The following is a 24,609-nucleotide window of genomic DNA, read 5'->3' on the forward strand; positions in this document are numbered from 1 at the left end:
ACGACCCATATATAACGCATTTTTTTATTTTTAAATAAATAGAGAAAGGGTTTTGATATGAATATCAATACACACGCGCAAAAAGATATGAGGTGTGTTGTTTTTAAGCGATATTATCAGTTGTGAAACGTCGTTTTTTTTTTTTTATTTATTTTGTCTACATGAGCAAGGGATAAGTTAAATGGCCTTTGTATTACATACACATGTACATCGCCTCTTTTATTGCCGGAAGATGTTTTAATTTTTTTATAAATATTAAAATACCTTAATACATTTACGTGTACAAAATTATTCATATTCATATAATTGGTAATGAAACTGGTTGGATCGTTAGGTCCTTCTTTTTTTAAGTGTTATTTTTACTAGGATTCGACCTTCAAAAAATATGACATGTGCAATTATTTTTCCCAGTACTTTAACCACTGCGCCACGTGGGTAAACATCAATTGTAAAAGTGATAATCTCCTGAAAGTAGAAGGTTCAATCCTCAGTATGGGCGATCGAAAAATAAATTTGCGAATTACTTTGGACCTCTATCCAGTTATGGCTGACGGAAAAACAGCATGCGACCCTCCTGAAGCAAATAAAGGGTACTGCTTGAAATTCCATTCAAATTCCTGAGTTCAACAGATACACCTAAAGTATGTCGTAAGTTGTATTGATCGAAACATTGTGAAAATCCCACTCAAGATAAGAACATCCGACCCCGGTATATATTCCATCCGATGTAACAACTGTCAACAAGCGTACATAAGTGAAACACAGCAAAAATTGAAACTAAGACTTTACGAACACAGAAGGGATATAAGGAATGGTAACGCCCTAAATGCACTCTTTTGCCATTGTACGGAACATGGTCACTCCTTTAATTTAGATCATGCAAAAATTATAAAATACTTGATAGATAGAGCTTAAAGAATACTTTTAGAATCATCACTAATATTGAACACGAATACTATTACGCAAAGAAAAGGCTTCTACCATTTCCCCCCTAGCATAGGGAAAATAATAATCAAAGAACAAAATATCAAAACAGATCCTGGTTAACCGTTTTTTCTTAAATATTTCAACAAAATGAATAACTTTAGAGAGAGAGAGAAAAAAATGTACATATTTATTTAACACATTTTTTAAAAGTGTATATATATAGACATTGAACAACCTGACCTGTCCATACACACACACACATGTTTTTCCTTCCTAACATGGGAAGGATTAAAAACCGTTCTCTTTTTCGTATGGTCTGTGACTTTTTTTTTCTTGGAGTTTTACTTCAATATCCTGAAGATGTCCTCTGAAATAGCGATGGAACGTTGATTATTTTAATAATTTCATTCGGTTTTTCTATTTTTCTCAAAACATATATATATATATATATATATATATATATATATATATATATATATATATATATATATATATATATATATATATATGAAGGACAACAGGACCCGTAAACCGGCGTTGTCCGCTAGTAGCATGTCCCCCCCTCTCCGCGAGTAAGAAAAATTATAGTACGGCTATTTATGTTCTATTGCAAAACCACAGACCTCATCATGTTATTAACAGTTTTGAAATAGACACCTCAACCTTCTCCTCTTAAACCTGGCTTTCGGAATGGCCACTCCAACCTCCTTATGTTTAGAACGCCTTCCAGAATAGCAACCCCGTTTTATGAATGGAGATGTGGTTATCACAAAATTGTCCCATCATGTAACTTGGATAATAGCTTTCAGGATTTCCACGCTCAAATACTATTATCGAAATAGAAAACTTGGTGGTTTAAACTTTTTCAAGCTTTCATTCCAGACAAAAGAAATACATTTTTTTATTATAATTAAAGAAACATTGTTCGCAGATAAATTTCAATATGTATGCCTAAAAGAAAATAAAATGATTGGAAAATAGGAAAAAACGATTAATTATGTTTTGTGATCTAATTTCTCGTGAAATAAAATAAAAATATATATAAATATTGATCATAAGCACGCACAAACCTGTGCCAATATATATATATATATATATATATATATATATATATATATATATATATATATATATATATATATATATATATATATATATATCAAAAGAAAATAAAATTTTAAGAAATATTGCTGAAACAAAATTTTGGTTTGTGAAACATTTGCTTTCAAAATAAAAACTAACCATGTAATAATAGTTCTGACTAGTGCAAGCCATAAGAAATACAACTACGCCAACCCCCTAAAAATGTAGATAGAAGCGAGTCCTTGTTCAAGCACAAAAATAACTGAGCCGCAGTAGGAAGGCTCGAACGTGTTACACTGAAAGGTAAAGGAAGTGTAAAAATAAAAATAAATCGCTTCAGTCGAAAAACGTTTAGAAACAGAAGGAGTTATAATTGCTATATATCATCTGACGACATGTCGAAAAACAATCTGTACGGTGCATTAAAAACCTATATATGGTATATACATTGTACCGGTGTAAGAAGTCATGGCTATGAACATGTTTCGACGCTGAATATGTTTGTAATTGGAGTATTTTATTTTCATAAAGATTGACTCTTGTATAAAAGAAAAGCCATGTTTGTAAATCTACGAAGCGTTCGTTTTTGTTGGAAGATGTACGCTCTGCAATGAACAAACAGTCAGGCCTCAGCCAATGAGATTTTGTCGGAAGTGTTTAGTGAGAAATCATTATTTTCGGAATCGCGGTATGGTAGATTATTTTATGTATATAAATATATGAGTCAGATGATAAGGATCCAACCTCAAAAAGTAGAATAGCCCCAGGTGTTGACTGGAACACTAGCGGTACCTTTTATTTAACGGAAAAAAATAGCAACTACTCCTTTGTTACTTGATTGCGATGATATCGCTCCTAAATTGTAATATAAGATTTTACTATAACGAGTAAATATGCGTAGGATGGCGGTTATAAATTAGAAAATGTAGTGACTAATATATAATATAATGTATATAATAAATTTGTATGTGGCATCTTTTGGAACGAATCTAGTGTACTTTGGTGCAGAAGGGATTTTCTGCAATCAAATTATTATATAAGAAGGTAACAGTATTTTTATATTTCAAGATACAAACATTAATTTTGCATGCAAACGAGCTTCTTCAGCATGTTAAACTGGCAGTACAATTTTTTAAAATACGTTTTGTAATTTCAGTAAAAATTGGTTATTACTATGTCAATATCCACTTTTTTGTGCATATAATCTTTAAAATATAAAGAAAACTTGCTTAAATAAAAACACATGGCGATATGATGTCATATTGGAAAATTTTTAATGAAATTTCCTCGAGGATTTATCACCCTGTATATATATATATATATATATATATATATATATATATATATATATATATATATGTATATATATAGATAGATAGATAGATATAGATATATAGATATACTATTATTAAATTAGGTATATATTTAATAGCCTATTAGATCTATTAGGCAATGATAAACTAATGGAATGTCGGATAATCTTAATTACGAATAAGAACCGCCTGTTGTATGGAGATGTTACAAGAGTGAAGTTAACACACACAGTTCTTATTTACCTGCATCCCCACAAAGGCAGAGTTAAAGACACGATCTGTTTTTAATATGCTGAATATTTATCTCCGCAAAAAGGGACACTCTTAATAGAAACAAAAATAATAATTGTCTTATGAAGGGTTTCTTCTTCTCCTGACCGAGGGCTGAAAATGTGAAGTGTAGTATCAGGACAGATACTACACTGTGATCTTGGCCCTAAGGCAAGATACGTTTTCTATTTTACACACACTGTTTTTACAACTTTCTGCCTTATTTTACATTATATTTCATTTAAACAAGGATAATTTAATTAACAAGCAAAGTAAAACAAAATGCAGTACAGATACACAGGTCTGATGCTTTTACTCATTAAATTTGTTGTGTGCAAATTTGCGATTCGTTACCTGCTGAGACATATCCAACACAAATCATGGAAACATATTTCGGTACTATGGAGAAAACACGAAAAAATTTACAAACCCCACATGTAATTTCTGAAAAGGGAAGCTATAGAAATAAAATTTACCAACCCACATGTAATTTCTGAAAAGGGATAAACCCATTGAAGTCAGTCACGCAATAAAGAATATTACAGTGTATGGGCATATGCGAAACTAATGTGTTAAGTTGATCTATGCATTTCAGAAGGATAAACAAGTTGCAGCGATTCGCGAATTTTGTGTTACCCCAGATAATTACGTGTACTTCTTTAACATGGAGTTGCAAAATTAATTACATCGTGTAATAAAAAAATAGACTTTAATTGATTTGATGTACACAAAAACAAGGAGTTGTAATAATAAATGAGTAAAATTAAACGTTTCCCTTAGTAAGGAAACCAAAGTAAGGGGGGTCACAATACAAAGACCAATCAGTTCTCTATCGTAAACCAGACACAATCTAATGATCTGCATACAGACTTATTTTCTTTTTTGCGAATAATAAGTTGATTTACCAAAAACACACACATTGCGCGAATCGTATATATAGAGCACGGGAAGACTAATATTTCGATTTCAAGAGTATACAAGAAGTTAGAAGCGTATTTGCAATAGTTTATAAAAACCAGCAAAATTAAAAGTAACATTTGCAGATTAAACATGTGGCTGATTTTACGATGGTCCTAACGACTAAATTTTAATTTCAGGAAAATCTCTTTAAGAATTATAATAAAAACAAGCATAATACTGGATACAACGGAGTGGCAAAATAGTACGAATGAATTATGTTTCCTCAACATAAAGTATAAGATACTAGTGAGAATTTAAACTTCGATCCGGATAATAAGGTTAGTGTGCATCGTATTCAGATCATGTTCTCTCTAAATATAAAAGCCAAAAAGTGTGTATGTATATTCGTTTTTTTTGTGTGTCTATAAAAGTTTTTCGCTCGACTTCTCGGCCGGATCAGTCCTTCTTATTTTTTTTATATGATAATATCTAAGAGTTACAAAGGATGGTTGCGTGTGTATTTAATTTGGGTGACTTTCACGTACTATTTTTTCCAGAATTTTAGATTGTCAAGTGTATCTCTCGCTTTTCAGTATAAAAAAAGCGAAACTAGTTTCGAATAGCAATGGCCTACCCCGCCCCCCTCCTGCCGGGTGCACCTTCCTGGCCTTCGGGCCAAGATCAAAGTTTAGTATCTGGTCCGGCGGATACTGCAAGCAAAGACCCTATGTGGGGGCGACTCCACAGATAAGACCTGGGTCAATGTAGGGGAAACCCTTCATACCAATTGTCACTACCAGCTCCCCTACTCCCCGGGGATTTGGTCCCCATTTCCCCTTCACTCCTCACATTAAAAATCGGCCTTGTGTCTAATTTGCTCGGTGGGGAGCAAATAAGTACCACCTTTGTGGCCTACGGACCAAGATCAAAGAGTAGTATCTGTTCGGGAAGATACTGCAAGCAAAGCCACTATGTGGGGGCGACCCCACAGATAAGACCTTGGTCAATGTAGGGGAAACCCTTCATACCAATTGTCACTATCCAGCTCCCCTACTCCCCGGGGAGTTGGTCCCCATTTCCCCTTCACTCCTCACATTAAAAATCGGCCCTGTGCCTAATTTGCTCGGTGGGGGAGCAAATAAATGCCATCTGTTCGGGAAGATTCTCCAAGTAAAGGCCATTGCCCTTGTAGCAATCTTCTGGTCCATGTAGGGGCAACCCCACAGGGGCCAGCTGGCAAATCACTATCCAGTTCCCATTTCCCACCTCTCGGTAGCTGGCCCCCTTTTCCCTTCCCTCTCCCCTTCACTCCTCACATTAAAAATCGGCCTTGTGCCTAATTTGCTCGGTGGGGGAGATAATAAATATGGACCGCCCGCCCCCCCCTCGCGGGGGCACCTTTGTGACCTTCGGTCCAAAATCAAAGTGTAGTATCTGTTCCGGCAGATGCTGCAAGCAAAGACAATCAAAGTGCAATATCTGTTCCTGCAGATGCTGCAAGCAAAGACCATTGCCCTTGTGGCAATCTTCTGGTCAATGTAGGGCAACCCTACAGGGGCCAGCTGGCAAATTGCTATCCAGCGCCCATTTCCCACGTCTCGGGAGCTGGTCCCCTTTTCCTTTCCCCCTTCCCTTCACTCCTCACATTAAAAATCGGCCTTGTGCCTAATTGTCTCGGTGGGGGAGCAAATATATGTCTCCAGCCTCCCTCGCGGGGGCACATTTGTGGCCTTCAGGCCAAGATCAAAGTGTAGTATCTGGTTCGGCGGATGCTGCAAGCAAAGACGATCAAAGTGTAGTATATGTTCCGGCAGATGCTGCAAGCAAAGACCATTGCCCTTGTTGTAATAAAACACACACATGATTAACATTTAAAACAGTCGAACTCCCCTTAATGTTTTCTTATAAAACAGAGTTGAAGTGTTCAAACGTTTTTTGACATACTCATAATAAAATCCAAATACATTTATCTTTAAACGTTTATCTTAAAACCATATACAAACACGATTACATGCATTTCATAAGAACTTACAATTTTTACTCCGTGATATCTTGAGAAATTCCAATGCATCACACATATTTCATCTTAAATGTTAAAAAGTAAAACATATATTTCAGAAAACCATACACAGCTTATATACATGATGCATTTCATCCGGACTCAAACATATTTCGTTATTCATGCACGCCAATATACCAACAAAAATTATAACTCATTTAATACCAATCTAATCTAATAGCTGCAAATATACGTTGGCAAAGCTAAACGATATCTACAGACAAATGCTTATGGGAACTAGAAACGATATAAAATAGTGTTTGCAATTATGCATTATTCTCTTTTAAGTTTTAGTACCGCCATTCTTGGAAATATAAAGAAGCTAAACTCGAGAAACTCACTTTAATTTATTTGGAGAAGACCTTCATGAACCTAGACGTATTCAAAACTGAAACAAAAATACAGTTTTGCTTCAATAATTTATCCGTTTAAGACAGTATGGTTATATGAGTAACTTACTTACTCGAGTAAAAAAATGTTCATAATAAAATCTAATATAAACTTCTCAATAAATAAGTAGAAAGAATGACCTATTTTTCTACATATGCACATGCAATATTTTTTTTATTTCTGACGAATATATTAATTTAAAATAGGGAAAAATGCGTCACATGTGTTTAGGTTTCTAACTGAAATCATTTATATAACAATCTAACATTTATACGATGAACACTATATACACTTGGAACTCCAACGGCGTTTTCGCTCGTAAATAAAATGTATTTCTTCATTTTACAATACTAAAATGACCCAAACGTTGACGAATAGGAACTGTTGTTTTTTTTTCTTTTTTAACCGCTCTCTCTCTCTCTCTCTCTCTCTCTCTCTCTCTCTCTATATATATATATATATATATATATATATATATATATATACATATATATATGTTGATATATTAATATATTGAGAGAGAGAGAGAGAGAGAGGTAAAAGCAGAAGAAACCATCATTTCATATATATATATATATATATATAATTATATATATAAATAGTTAATATTTGATATACAAATATTTATATCTATTATCTCTCTTCCTCTCTCTCTCACTATATATATATATATATATATATATATATATATATATATATATATATATATATTCTTGTGTGTGAGCGTGCGGGTGTGTAGCTATATTATATATTCATATATATATATATATATATATATATATATATATACCATATATATATGCACGTACTAAATAGTAAATATCTGTATATATATACAACACCCAATCCGAACAGACAGACACACACACACACACATATATATATGTATATATATATATGTATGTATATGTATATATATATATATATATATATATATATATATATATATATATATTTATAATGAGTTTGCGGCACAATCTAAATTCCAATATTTCTACAAGAGGCTTCATTAGGCATCATTTATTGGAAGTGAATCCATTAAGAAGGGAGGGGTTGGAATATGATTCAGAGAATGTTGGAAGACCCGTGATCAGTGCAAATTATGCCCATTCACTACGTAATTTCCGAACACCTAAACAACGAATCGGTCCAGCGCCTACTAATTACCTCAGGTGTCTACCGCCCTTTTCAACCACAACGCAACTCCTTTCTCTTCGTTTACATTTCGTGGATGTAACGTTCAGATTTCTTCGCTCCATTATCGAATTCTTCGATGCCTCGTTGGTTTTCGAATTGGCCAGGATCTGATTTCGTCCTTCTCTCCCTCAGTACCAACATCGATTCTAACTTTTATTTTATTCTCTAAGGCAATGTTTCCTTTCAATATTACTCTTATTTTCCATTCGACTCTTTTGTTGCTTGTTTTTGTTTTATTTTCGCGTTTTTCCTACCTGTTATTCTTTTCTTAATTTATAATTACCATTTAGTATTTGTTTATTCTAATTTACATGCAGATATTTTATCAAAAATATTACATCGTTTTCCTGTTTTTATATTCGTAACCTTTGTATATGACATTCAGGTTAGGGTTTTTTTTCGCTGGGTCTTTACTTTCTAACTTTGTTATTTACATCAATTATGATAATATACAATAGAAAGGTTTCTCTTTACGGAAATACTGGCCCCTTTTTTTCTTTTGAATTAATAATTAGTTACGTGAGGTCTTTATATAAACTTTGTATATATATATATAAATATAAATATATACGCACATTTCTATATATCTATGTCTCTCTCTCTCTCTATATATATATATATATACATGCATATATATATATATATATATATATATATATATATATATATATATATATATATATATATTAATTTACCCATTGGATTGGAATTTTAAATTCGACCGTTTTGGATTTACCATTTTTGGATTTTTACCCTTCACCGGACTACCCATTCATATGAAATCTTTTTATCATTTTTCTTTTGCCTTCTGTTCCCCTTACCTCACCCTTTTTTTAACCAAATAAGATCTGTGACTTACTTGTAGTTTCATTAAATACTTTTATATGCAAATTCCGATCCTGTATTTTGCTAATTCCTACCCTCTGATGAGAAGGAGAGTATTTCGTCGAAACTCCGCGGATTAAGGACTATCCACTGATCTTGTGCTTCCTTTTTTAAAATTAAATATGTTTTAACTCTTTTTCAAGATGGCTTTTAACATGTTGTATTAATCATTTGTTCATATTATAAGCTCTATTTCCTTTTCGGTTTTATTGAACTTTTACATCTGGCTGAGTTTATTTAACTTGTAAATATTATCACTTTAATATTTATAATATATTTTAAGTTTACCATTTTGGTTACCTTGGTAAACTTTTTGTAATTAATATATATATATATATATATATATATATATATATATATATATACCTATCTATATATCTACCTACAGAATATATCTCACTACTGATGCAATTCTCTATCTGTATAAAAACCAAGTACCTCCAAGAATGGAGTACTGCTTCCACATCTTGGTAGGAGCTGCTAAAAACAGCCTATCCTGCCTTGGCACAGTACAAAATAGCCTTCGTGCTTTAGTGGGGGATGCCCTATTCTCTTCCCTGCAAACTTTCTCCCACAGAAGAGACCTTGCGAGCCTCTCTTTGTTTTATCGTTATGCCCATGGCAAGTGCTCGTCTGAGCTCCAATCCCACGTCTCCCTCGCAAATATTTCACGAGAAACACCCGTCGGGCTGAAACTACTGTCAATAATTTTCCCCACTCTTTATCTGCGCCTAAATCCGAACGTAGATTCCATGAGCAAAGCTTCTTTCTTAGAACTGCACGCCAGTGGAACTCTTCGCCGCTTGCCTGTTTCCCACCTGACTACTAATTGGAGGTTTTCAAGTTCAACATAAACAAACTCCTGAGAAAACGCCTCCTTAAGTAAGACACTCTATCAAAACCCCCAATACTAATGATTACTACAATACTATCTCATTGATTACAGTACACGCAATAATCCTTATCCCTTAGTGGCCTTCGGACCTTGATAATTGGTGACCCGCATGTAAAAATTATACACATCTATCTATCCATCTATCTATCGCATACACCCCAAAGCATCAATACTAAAGCTAGTTTGCTAGGGCACTATCGATATAAATGCTGATTAGGGCATATTTTATTGGTTTAAAAAAGTGTTCCTTTTTACCAATTGTCAGAAAATTCTAACCATAAAATAGTATCATAATGTTCTAAAAGCCTGCAACATTGCATGTAGTTTCGGCCCATACAACAAAAGATATAAGCATTTTAATATTCAATTGTGCGATGAGTATGTATATGTCCGCATATAGATATACGATTTTGGTGTCAATTTTGTAAATTCGAACTCCAAAAATATCTGAAATAAAATCTCTTCATGCTGTTCTTACAGATTAGTTGAAAAAAATAGAAGCAAGTTTTTGTCTCCCCTCTAACAAGGCTGGGGTTGCGAGGAAATATTTATGCATGTATATATATTATGCAACAGGCTTCTGGCCTTGATAAGTGGTGACTCCTTATGTAATATAAGGAAGAATTTATGACGTATATTACGTATATGAAAACATGCATATATATAAGTATATATACATATATATATATATATATATATATATATATATATATATGTGTGTGTCTGTGTATGTGTATGTGTCTGTATGTGTATGTTATTCATTTATCAATTAGATGAACAAATATTAATTTAAAACAAAAAATGTAATTTTTTCTGATAAAATTTCCTTACAAATTATCGCATGCGCGTTCGTGGTTTTGTGTTTTTTTAATATAATTTTCCTGAAACATTTACTGAAGTAAAATAATTGTACGACAATTATAACTCAGCTTAGACGTTTATTTTCATACAAAATATAATATTTCGTAAGTAATCTTCTATATAAATAAACTAGTAGACGTATGTGTGAAAATATTTAACAGGCAAGCTCTTAAACTACTAGTCACATAGCACTGCAATTAACAGGAAAAAGTAATTATGCGCCAACGATGATTTATAAAGCATACATATCGGCATGTTTAAATCTGAAATTTTATACTGCCCGTACATTCTTACACTGTTTTCTGAGCATGCGCACCTGAATTAATATCTTCAAGACTTCTTTTTTTCGATTTAATCCTCTTCTCGATACCACATCGGTAGAGAACGCACCCGGAGAACATAATATTTTGGTTTCGATTCTAGCTGATGGTAGTAAGGGTTTTAAAAAGTTTGTCATCCTGTCTTTGTATTAATACATGCAGATATCTGTATTGTTTTACATATATTTAAATGTATTTTAGAACATGTTGAATCAAATATATATTTACAGGCTTGGAAAATAAATCTTTTCATTTTTAATTTCCTAAAGATATATATTTTGACAATTATTTTTTGGCCGGAAATCAAATAATTATGTATGATGACAGAATATTCCAATATATCAAATACAAATACAAGCAACGCCGGATTCTTCTATTAGTCGTAAATAAAAAAAAGTGGGAAGAGTAACTCTCTTTGTTTGCTTATTCGTTTCAACTTAAACATGTATAGTTAAAACATAGAAATAAAAAAATTGAAATTTTATAAAAAGAACACTGATCCATCTCATTTCTTTGTGCATAATTCATTTCAGCTGTAAATTATTTCACCGGGAACGGAAATGTGTATATATAAAGTTTGGAAAATAATGAGATCCTTTGTAATAGTAAAATTGTCGTGTGTATTTAGTTGTAATAGTAAAATTGTCGAGTGTAATTAGTTGTAATAGTAAAATTGTCGTGTGTAATTAGTTGTAATAGTAAAATTGTCGAGTGTAATTAGTTGTAATAGTAAAATTGTCGTGTGTAATTAGTTGTAATAGTAAAATTGTCGAGTGTAATTAGTTGTAATAGTAAAATTGTCGCGTGTAATTAGTTGTAATAGTAAAATTGTCGAGTGTAATTAGTTGTAATAGTAAAATTGTCGAGTGTAATTAGTTGTAATAGTAAAATTGTCGAGTGTAATTAGTTGTAATAGTAAAATTGTCGTGTGTAATTAGTTGTAATAGTAAAATTGTCGAGTGTAATTAGTTGTAATAGTAAAATTGTCGTGTGTAATTAGTTGTAATAGTAAAATTGTCGAGTGTAATTAGTTGTAATAGTAAAATTGTCGCGTGTAATTAGTTGTAATAGTAAAATTGTCGAGTGTAATTAGTTGTAATAGTAAAATTGTCGAGTGTAATTAGTTGTAATAGTAAAATTGTCGAGTGTAATTAGTTGTAACAGTAAAATTGTCCTGTGTAATTAGTTGTAATTGTAAAATTGTCGAGTGTAATTAGTTGTAATAGTAAAATTGTCGTGTGTAATTAGTTGTAATAGTAAAATTGTCGAGTGTAATTAGTTGTAATAGTAAAATTGTCGAGTGTAATTAGTTGTAATAGTAAAATTGTCGAGTGTAATTAGTTGTAATAGTTAAATTGTCGTGTGTAATTAGTTGTAATAGTAAAATTGTCGAGTGTAATTAGTTGTAATAGTAAAATTGTCGTGTGTAATTAGTTGTAATAGTAAAATTGTCGAGTGTAATTAGTTGTAATAGTAAAATTGTCGAGAGTAATTAGTTGTAATAGTAAAATTTTCGTGTGTAATTAGTTGGTGTAGTAAAATTGTCGAGTGTAATTAGTTGTAATAGTAAAATTGTCGAGTGTAATTAGTTGTAATGGTAAAATTGTCGTGTGTAATTAGTTGTAATAGTAAAAATGTCGAGTGTAATTAGTTGTAATAGTAAAATTGTCGAGTGTAATTAGTTGTAATAGTAAAATTGTCGAGTGTAATTAGTTGTAATAGTACAATTATCGTGTGTAATTAGTTGTTATAGTAACATTGTCGAGTGTAATTAGTTGTAATAGTAAAAGTGTCGAGTGTAATTGGTTGTAATAGTAAAATTGTCTAGTGTAATTAGTTCTAATAGTAAAATTGTCGAGTGTAATTAGTTGTAATAGTAAAATTGTCGTGTGTAATTAGTTGTAATAGTAAAATTGTCGAGTGTAATTAGTTGTAATAGTAAAATAGTCGAGTGTAATCAGTTGTAATAGTAAAATTGTCGAGTGTAATCAGTTGTAATAGTAAAATTGTCGAGTGTAATTAGTTGTAATAGTAAAATTGTCGTGTGTAATTAGTTGTAATAGTAAAATTGTCGAGTGTAATTAGTTGTAATAGTAAAATCGTCGTGTGTAATTAGTTGGTTCATTAATCTTTAGTTCTCTAGTTAATGCTACAGCTTTTTTGATTTTGACCTGTCGCGCAGACGTTTTTAAACGAGTAAGATTTTTTTATTTATTCCCAGGGAAAAAATAAAAATGTTAACGGCATATATGCACAAATGTTTTTTTTTTTTTCTCTTACAATTAATAATGTATTTTAATCGCTTAGATGTTTTAAACGAGTTAGTTCCGGGGTTCATACATATAGTAATAATATAATTAATCTTAAACGGTATGTAAACATGTGCAAGTGTTTCATTTTGTGCTCTTCTATCTTTTTATGTAAACTAATTTAAATTGATAGGAAAACATTAATCACCTTGCCAGAAAGAGATGCACTCTCTTGCAACTGTTTAAATAAAGTTGGCCAGAGTATGTTTTAGTTCAGTGTTTTACAGCATGCCAAGGAAAGAGGGTGTGCCAGAGTCTGTTCTGCTCTGGCGGGTTAGAGTTACGGGAGAGCGGTATGATGTTGAAAAAACCGAAACTGCTCTATGAACTTAGACAAATAACATTACTGACGTAATCCTCCAGCAAAAGGGATGCGGATGTGAGTATACACGAACATGGAGTAGAATACAAATTCACCAAAATATTTTCATTAACGATTATAAAATGTAATTGTATAATTTAAGTAGTATTCAATGACCACTAGACACATAAATAACAACTTTTCTTTGGAAAAACTACTTAAAACATCACGAAAAATTAGATGTTGCCAAGCATGGAAAATCAACAAGCACACTTTACAAAAAAGTATGAAAACAATAGGAAAACCAGGCGATTATCGCTGAAAAATGAAATCTAGTCAATATTTTTGTGTTATTTTCATATGTTCTTTGACTTCATTCGTTTCATTAATTGGACAACAGATACAGGGGGCTACATGTTTACATTTCCACGTGTACTGTTCTATTAGTCTGTCACATTTAGCCTTATGTAACCAATTATTTCTGCCCTTTTCTACACACATTTCTGCTTTTATATTCATCTTTATATATTAATTTCTTATCTCGGTGAGTATATTTCGCTTCTCGCTTTAATGACTTTTGTATTACATTGTGCCATTCTATTTGAACTTTTGTTAATGATTAATCTCTTTTGTAATTAATATCCCATTAACTTATATAAACATATGGACATGTATTTACCAATATGGGAAATTTCCGTGTTTCCGTGTGTTTTCTATAATGCGTGTAGACCTCTATTTATGTTATTCGAATTATCAATGTGTGTCTTAATTTTAGTAATTCTTTACTTTTTTCTCTCTGTCCTTTTTCTCAGTCTGTTAACATCTTTCGCGTATTTATTTTCCTGTCTAACCACGAAGTTATTTATTATCCTGTTTTATTCTTTCTCAACACAAACAATTTCCATTTGACCGGCCGATTAATTGCAATTTGACCGTGATCGAACAGTTCTTCTGTGACGCCACATCGGTATTCTTCAATAGGCCGAGGAGTGTGCAACAAGAATTTGAAGATATCGCAGCTGCGTTAGAAAGTGTGCTCGATTACACAACCTTGTTAAGTATTGTTTAATATGTTACCCCCTTGCTAGAGAAAACGGGGAAAAGAAGGAACATCTTTAAGCATGTGCATGCTCGATTATCTGACTTCTGACCCCCACTTAACCTTGACAAGTCTCTGTTTAGTAAGAATCTTGGTTTATATCCAAAGTTGCACTGTCGGTGCCAAGATGGATTCTGTCGCTTATTGTGATTATTACTAGTAAAATTCGACAAGTGTTTGGAAATTTGCCGACAGCGGTTACTTTTTACGCGTTTTCTTTGCGCGTTTCTTTGTCTGTCGAGTCTCACTGTCTTTATATCACTCTTGGATAATGATAAACCACTATTTAACTGATAACAAAGAATCTCGTCGTAATGTTTGGAAACATCCTGCCTTATAATAATTCTGCTTTAAAACTGGTTTCCTTCGCCCAGTTTGAATAATTGTTATCTCATCGAGAACATCTAAAATCAATAAAAACAATTGTTATTGATATGTCAGAATACAGGAAAGCAACATATGTATGGATAATATATCTACCCTTATATATATATATATATATATATATATGTATATATATATATATATATATGTGTGTGTGTGTGTGTGTGTGTGTCTATGTAAAAACAACTGATTACATATAATGATAGAAGATGTATCGAGTCACAGGAATGGGTATGTTTGATCTGGCAGAACGGTGGTTATTAAAATTGTGGGGTCGGCGTTCGCGCCTGGTCCACAAAGTATGGAAATAAAAAAATGAAAATAAAAAAAAACGTTTACAAGAGTTTTGGATATAGATGCACATAATAATACTTTGATAAGTAGGTTTAGCTTAAATAGGGATGGTATAATAAAATTGTGGGGTCTGCGTTCGCGCCTGGACTCCATAGAATGGAAATAGGCACAGCCTTTAATAAATATTTTTCCAATCTATTTGCGTAAATATACTTTGATAATTATGTTTCAGTTTGAGGAAATATGGTATAATAAAATAATGGGGTGTTCGTTCGCGCCCGACGTCCATAGAATGGCAGTATGTAACAAACTTTAACAAGGTTTTTTTAATATAGATCCACAGAATATTGTGACAAGTGTTTCAGTGTGAACAGGTATGTTATAATAAATTATGGGGTTTTTCTATATTATTTTTACTGCCATCATATTTTGCTTTGGTTTTGATACTCACAAATTTGAAGCTATCTATTTACAATCGTTCCTTTTCATAACCTATCATACTCATAAATCAAAGTCCATTTTCTGTAGGCTGTTTTTAACCAGTCAACGACGAGTACATTTGCTAGTATATATATATATATATATATATATATATATATGTATACATATGTATATGTATATATATACGCATATGTATATATATATATATATATATATATATATATATATATATATATATATATATATATATATATATATATATATATACTAGCAGGCTTGATATAGATGACCGACTTGTAACCACGTTGGGATGGAATTTTTTCCGCAAACGATCGCACCAGGTGTATTATGTACTAAAGTCACTTGTTCTTGGAAACATCGGATGGAAATCACATCTGACTAGTTGTTGAGAAATACTTTTTTTTTGAAAATATAAAATCATAAAATTGTCATCTCATTTACAGGACGGCTGTAATAGAAAGATGTAAAATGAAATAAACAATAGTAATTTAAAAGAAAAATGCAAGTTTATAAATTTCAACAAAGATGTGTACGATATATGCTCTGTACCTACAAAATAGATACAGTGAACTTTACTCGAAATTAACAGTGATTCAGTTTTTATGATAACAGTCTCAACCCGTAAAATGAAAACGGTATACATTTCAATTAACCATATTTAAAAATAAACATTACACACACACACACATATTTATATATATATATATATATATATATATATATATATATATATATATATATATATATATATATATATATATATATATATATAAGGCATCCTTCAGTCTTGACAGACTAGGAATACCTACTGTAAGGGTGCCTGCGCGTGAAATTTGTGTGTGCAAGAGTTGCGCAATCACCAACCACGGCTCTCCTGAGTCAACATTGTTGCATACCAGTTGCAAGTTGAGGTACAAGACGATTGGAAACAATGCCGAGATAAGCGGAGAGCACATACATCGCCTAGAATTCTCAAATGGTCACCCATCTGGTATTAGCCAGGCTGAAAGATTCTTAACTTCGGTCATCTGACGAGAACCGGTGTGTCAACGTGATTATGCCGTGTATATATATATATATATATATATATATATATATATATATATATATATATATATATATATATATATAAATATATATATATATATATTGTATATATATATATATATATATATATATATATATATATATATATATATATATATATATATATATATATATATATATTTAAAGGGCAAATGCATGGGACCTTGTGAAGTTATAAATTTTACATACATTTCTATAAACATATTTAATAAAATGTGTAAGCAATGATGGATTAGTTATAATGTATTCTAACCATGTTAAGAATAAACGTTATAGAAAAATGATAGAGATATGAATGAAAGATAAGATATAAAATGGTTACAAGGCTGGTATAAAAATAATCAACTGCTTTTCTCGCAATGTAAATATAAATAAATGTACTTACGCGTGAGACTCAAGATAATGCTAACCGAATATTTATAATCCCAACCGTGAATAATAATCCTCAATTATAATGCAAATGCTAATCACTATAAAAATAGGCTTAGAAATAATTTCTCCGAAAAAATATGGTACGGTGTTAAGCTACTTTTCAAATACAGGCGCCTAAAATAGTGGGCACATTGAAACTGAAAAATAATGTGAAAGAAAGATGAAATTAAGAGTTAAAACAAATTCGAATGAGTGTTACATGGAAAGGGCTGTCCTCTTCCTATGCTAATAAGAAGAATACTAGATAAGTGAAAATAAGATTAAGATACGTATAAACTCGAACCCTCTAGGCAAGGTAAAGAAATGGAATGTTAGAAATAAAGTCTATGGTTAGTTCTTTTAGAAGTCTGATTATTAGATATGTCAATAAACGACTGGACAATGCAAATAAAAATATATCGTTTGAATAGGTTAGATATTAGAATTGAGGAATCTTTTGTTTTTCAAATAAACATATGTAAAGCCACATGAAAATTAGTCACGTTTGATAACACAGTTCTGACGTCATCAACAAGAGACATTTCTCAATATAGCTGTCTATGAGTTCGGAGTTAGGGGAGTTAGTCAACTGATTAGTCGAGAGTTGAGAGTCGACAGTTGACGAGAGTAAGAGTCAGTTGGAGAGGTGAGTCCTTAGAAACGAAGAATTGGCTATGTAGATCCAAGTTTTAATTCCTGGCGTCATTGACCGGCCGATCAGATGAATAAAGCAATCACCATTACTAATTTCTAACTGTTTGTCTTGTGTCGTCATTCATTACAACCAAAAAGGTAAATGTGTTTTATCATCTTATAATGAACATTGTGTAAACCATTCGAAGATTATATATCTCCCTTCCTCTGTGTTAAGAACTTGCATCATACATCTTCGTTCAGTATTAATGTGAAACCTGCAAGAATAGTCACAGTCGTCGTCATGATGTAATATCTATATATAAATGTCATTATGTTTTTATCTGTGTTATAAGAACTTTTATATCTGAAATACCCAAGCATCCAAGCTTGCATAAATGTCTTCCCATCAGAATTGCCATGATTACCTTTATACACTGTTATACATCTATCTCGTTATATATGTGCCCGATATGAAGTCGCGTCATCTTCCAATATAAAACTCTTGCTACGCAACATATTGCGATTCGTTGCCTCTTCTCTAATATGTATCAAAAAAGAACTTAAATATGTATAAATGTCTCCCTCATCACAATGGTTTATGTGTCCCAAATATAAATTCCCGTCATCTTTTAGTATGCACCCCTCTACACTACATAAACTTAGATTTGGTGCTCGTTGTCAGGGCACCCTACAAGAGTGCTGGAAAAAATCGAACCTACGAAATACCACAAACAAAGGGATTTTTTCAAAAACGAAAAGGAAAACACAAATAAAACGGGAAGTAAGCAAAACTGCTAGACGAAATGCACACATAAATACAATAATCAAGAAAAGAGAAGAAAGAGAAACACGCTCATAATACGAAAAAATGTATAAATAAAAAAACAAAATACGGTCCTTAAAACACACGAAAAAATTCTAGACCATTTATCGCACACATACACACAATGTCAAAAGAAAAATAAAAGAAAAAAGGGCATATACTCACACACGAAAAATGTACTTACAACCGACGCGATATGACACAAAGAAAAAAACAGCAATAATAGAATAAATAAAACAAAAAGCACACAGCAATATCAATCTAGAAAGGTACACACATGTAAACAAGAAATGCAAGTTCACCAGATTACTTTTGAATTTTCCATTGATAAATGAATTGCTTTGTTTTGAAATATAAAGACACATACAGAGATAATGTGGTAGAAGAGAAAAAGAATGCATTGTATATACACAAACGAGAAGTTGAGGTAATTTATTGTTATGAAATTTGTGTCAATGTTAAAATTGTTTGAATTTAATCTGTATATTAAACTCTCAGTTACATGTACTTTTAAAACCACCTGTGTTGTATTAGAACGAGAATACATGATATTATGTTGCAAAAATCATTTTGGTGTTGATAGTTGAACTTTTATGTGTTCCAGGAATTTTTCTTTAAAAAGGGTATATTTTTAACAAACTTTTGTTGTTATTGTTGTTGTTGATTACAGAAACAAAATTGAGACAATGTTGTAACCTGGAACGTTATGCATAGTTAAATGTAATGTATTGATATATTTTGTTTTTGAGGAAAATATTATATGATGTTTGAACAATATTGTAAATATTGTTTTTAAATGTAGGTATACGGTATTGTCATTGTAGTTAGGAATCCAAGCCATAATTAAAAGCAGATAAATTAAAAAGAAAAACCCATCAAGTGATAAGAAAATAACATGGAACAATAATTAACGCAAATGGTTGGCCTAGAAATGAGTTAGAATTTTTGAGACGGGACAAGAGAAAATTACGTAAAACCGTAGTTGGAGAGGTTTTCAGATGTGATAAGCGAAAAGAAAGACTATTTTCTGTTTTCATGCCCATAATATTTTTTGCAAGAAGATTAACTTGCCAGAATACAGCAGTATATATGGCTCTGTTAGTAAAATATATGTGGGAACCTGCGATATCATGTGATTTTAAAGCATGCTGCACATAAAAAAAAAACTCCGAACAGAGGATAAGTCTCGGCACAAATTAAAAAAGGCCGTGGAAAAGGATACGAGAATTCTTTAGGGTACTAAAATACTATAAGAGTCAGTACCACGGGCAAATCACATATTGTAATAAGTAGGGAGAAAAAGTAAAATATACCGAAAGTGCGTAGGAAGAAAAAATATGACCTTATATTTTATTAAAGATGTATGAATGTGGAATAAGTCTGTTTTGATCTGGGACGCTCTGATGGGAGAAAATAAAAGAAAAATCACAGAAATTTGGGTCATAGTTAGAAACCAGTGTGCAAGTAGGAATTTCGGCGCAGGAGATGAGGGTTATTTGGTTGGTTTTTCTAAGTTTTTGTCGAGTTCTAAGAGTCCAAGGAAGGAACCCCAGATCAATTAATGTGATGAAAAGTTATATCTTTATAAGTAGAAACGCAAAGTTTCAAGACACATTTGCACGAAGAGTCGTCGATTTCGGGAAGATATAAAATGGATCCTTGGTTTACGGCATGAGGGTAGCTGGGAAAAGCATCTGATATGGATAATAGAAGGTACTACCCTACATTCGATAAGAAAATACCAGGAATATCAGATGCTTTTGGTGGTATATGATCTTTCTTAGCCAATTGCTTGTACAAATATGGGGAAAATATACTAGAATTCAAAATTCGTATATTTTATTTAAATAGGAAGGATAGGAATGTAACATGCCTCCTTCCAATGTAAATTAAGAGGATACAAAATAAGTGAAAATGAGATTAAGATAAGCCTAGACAAGGACCCTGTAGGCAAGGTTAAGAAATAAAATGCTAGAAATCAATTCTGATATTAATTCTTTTAGAAATCTGAATATTAAATATGTCAGTAAAAGAATGGACAATGCAAATAAAAATATACAATTTGAAAATAGGTTAGATATTAGAATGTAACATTCTTTTGTTTGCTAAAAGTGTGTTTGGGTAAACATATATTAAACCACTGGAAAATTAGTCACGTTTGAAAACACGCTTCTGACGTCACAGACAAAGGTCATTTCTCAATATAGGATTCTATGGGGTCGACTTTAGGGGAGGTAGTCAGTCAGTTGATTAGTCGAGAGTTGAAAGTCGACAGTTGATGGTATTAGGTAAAGCATGAGGCTTACGAGAAACAACTTTTGATGTAGAGTAAGAATCGGTTCTTATTAAATTGCAACTTTTCGAGTTAAAGGCAAACATTGCATTATTATACATTTTAAGTCAGTGCATGCATATTTAAGTATTTAGTGTGTGCATTATGGTTATCGGATAGATATGTGAGAAAAAGTATTAGAACGAATTGGCCAAAGTGTTGTAATTTGGTAATTTTACTTATATTTAACTTCTTATCACTGGAAAAATAAAATGTACAGATGAATACGTTTATCAGGTTACTGAAGTTGATTTATTAAAGTTTACTTACTTATATATATATATAGGTTTGATAAAATCTAGTGTATCGTTGAATTGATTGCAATAATAACCGTAAAGTGCGTGAAATAACAACACGCATCTGATTATTATACAAATCATCGTACGGAGTAAATTTCCGGAAATAAATTTTAAAAAATAAAACGCCTACACCAAGAGAATATTATGACAGCGATGGAATAAAAATTTCGAATTGATATCATAGAAGGCATGATACCTTAAAACCCGCTACAGTTATATGGGTTTCTGAAATATGTGCATGCACTCTTAACTGATGCTTACAGACTTTAAATATTGAAAGTGATTTGAAAACATTACATTTAATCACAGTTTTTATTCATACGTTAATTAACATCTCAAAAAAATTCTGAATATTTCTCTTTATGTAACATCTCTGAGGACATGGTTGAGATTCAAGAAAAAAACACACAATAAAATAATAAATTTGTTTGTCAATATCAACTTTTTATGATATCTGATATATTATAATTGATTAAGTTGATAATTGTCGTCCACAACGTCAAATGTTCTGAGGTTTTACTTTTCATTCCTGTGATTCATTTAGTTCTCTTTTGATTCACATATATATACAAAACTGCATCCATAAAACAGGTATTACCTACTTAAAACCTACACGAACCCTACTATGACAGCTGACGTTAAAATTGAATATTGTGGGCCGTTTATTAGGAAAATATATGTATTATTAATTTGATGTTCTTTAAGACAGTCACTTTTAAACTGTTTTAGCTTGTGGCCAAATTAGTTATTTTCTGCTTACTTCAATTCTATATAGTATATATATGGAATATTTATTAATAAAGTAATCGTAATAAAAATACAATTATCCACACCATGTGTGTTAAGTTATAAATAGGATTGAAGAAGGGCATTTTAAGCTTAAATAAACTGATAAATTTTGTTTGGACGCTTATTATCATCACATATTCAATCTTTTTAATAATTATATATATATATATACATATATATATAGGTATCTCTATCTATCTATCTATCTATCTATATATATATCTATATATATATATATATATATATATATATATATATATATATATTGTAGATAGTCAGAGATGAGACCAAAAACGTTTGGAGGAGATACGTTTTTAGGCTGGACAATTAGTCGGCATAATACCTAACATAAAATCTATAAATCAAACAGTTGAGATGTAGTTTTGTTTTCGTCAGAATCATCTACTATATAATAAAATCATTGAATAAATTCGCTTCCGGATTAAATTAATTTGTCTGGTTTGTAATGGCAAGAACCAGACGCAATTTTAATATGTCTAATCCTATGTAACTTTTAAACGCCGTTATATACACATTTATTCCGTATATTAAGATCATACCTTCCTTCCTACGAGCGACATCATCACGACCCCTAAGATGTTTAGAAGAAGGAGTCCATGTTTTCCCTCTAAAACAAAAGTATTTCCACCGCTCCCATTTGACAACGGGCAATTATTCAAACATTTTAAATATATTAACCTGACACGCTTATAAACTGGATGAAACACTCATACCTATACAATGATATTTACATTTAACTACTCGAAAAAAATGATTTATCCCCGCTAACATTTAGGCTTATCTCATTACTTGAGACAATAAAATTCTAATATTCCGGAATGCACCCATTATTACAAAAAGCGGAGACGTCATATCTTATACAATATCTGCGCTCAGTGTAAAAAAAACACGACGTTCATATTAATAACTTTACATAGTTATACACTCATTTTTATTACACAAAGAATATCGGCGCGGATTGTTTAGAATCAGTTATGATTTCCTATTGATGCTATTCCGCAATGTTACATATTAATGTTAATTTACAAAGACATAACATGAGATTTACTAAGAGTTACACAAATACGTAAGCGCAGCTTTTACTGGTTTTGTTTACATCTAATGCAAATCCGGTTCCATCTTTCGTTTCAGCCTTGTAAATCATGCCATTTTGCATTATTTAAATTAACATTACTTAAAAATTGAAACAATAAAAAAGACTTCGTTGCAGCTCTCTGTTTATAATGTACGGTTTCAGCGTTGTAAATTATACGATGATTAATTGAACTGATCTCGAAGTAAACGTATAGAAGCTGTTGTCAACAGAAAATCGCCGAACCAACAATACTTTCATTAGATGAAATCATGTACATAAAAAGGGCGGCATATTTTTTATTGATTGTACAGTAAGTGATATATATATATTTGAATTAGATTTTTTCTGCATTTTCTTCTTATTATATACTGCTGTGCATAATTCGTTTTTGACAGACAAATAAAGCACTACGTCTATTACTCAAGAAAATGCTTTCTTTCATTAATTTTTCTTCAGTTTCCATCTGACTACACTTACGCCATTTAAATTTGTTTTTGAATCTGTCAAATAATTGACGCTGCGAAAGAATAAATTCCCCTTCATTACAAATATACTTTTCTGTTATATATTTTTTTGTTTTATTTTATATATTTTTTTTTGATTAGTTCCATATTCAGGGATCATTTTCGACACCGCTTACACATTCATATTTTAAGTGTCCCGGTCTAAAGACCATGGCAAGAACACGGGTACGTCGAATTGGACGCATGTCACAGTAGACATAAGTCCATGGCAAAGCGGAAAAGACTTCGAGGTCGATGTCAAGTTATTCTGGTGAGTCAATGTACAGCCCTGCTGAGGTCATAGTGAATACTAGCAGCAGCAGGAAGGGACAGCGGGTAAAAAGAAGGGGAGGGAATCAGTCCGAGTTGGCATTTTCGGCGAGGGAAGTGAGAGAGTAAAAAGGAATGATACATTAAAAAGAAAAAAATCGTTATACGGGTGACCCTGTGAAGGGTCGTTTATTTCTTCCCGTCTGTTCCCTCAGAAAAAAAGTACTTTTTTTAATGTGATCCTAGGTTATTTTATGCTTTTTTGTTTGTTCGTTTATTTGTTTTATACAGAAAAGAGGATAAATAAAACCCACATAAAAGGAAAATATATATATAAGAACTTTATTTTTTCTTTCGACCGCTTCATTATTTCATATTGAATTATTTGCCGCCTTTATATCCTCGCTTCTCACTA

The sequence above is a fragment of the Euprymna scolopes genome, chromosome 4, assembly GCF_053919585.1.
Source record: "Euprymna scolopes isolate OS-2025 chromosome 4, ASM5391958v1, whole genome shotgun sequence".
NCBI classification, from domain to species: Eukaryota; Metazoa; Mollusca; class Cephalopoda; order Sepiida; family Sepiolidae; genus Euprymna; species Euprymna scolopes.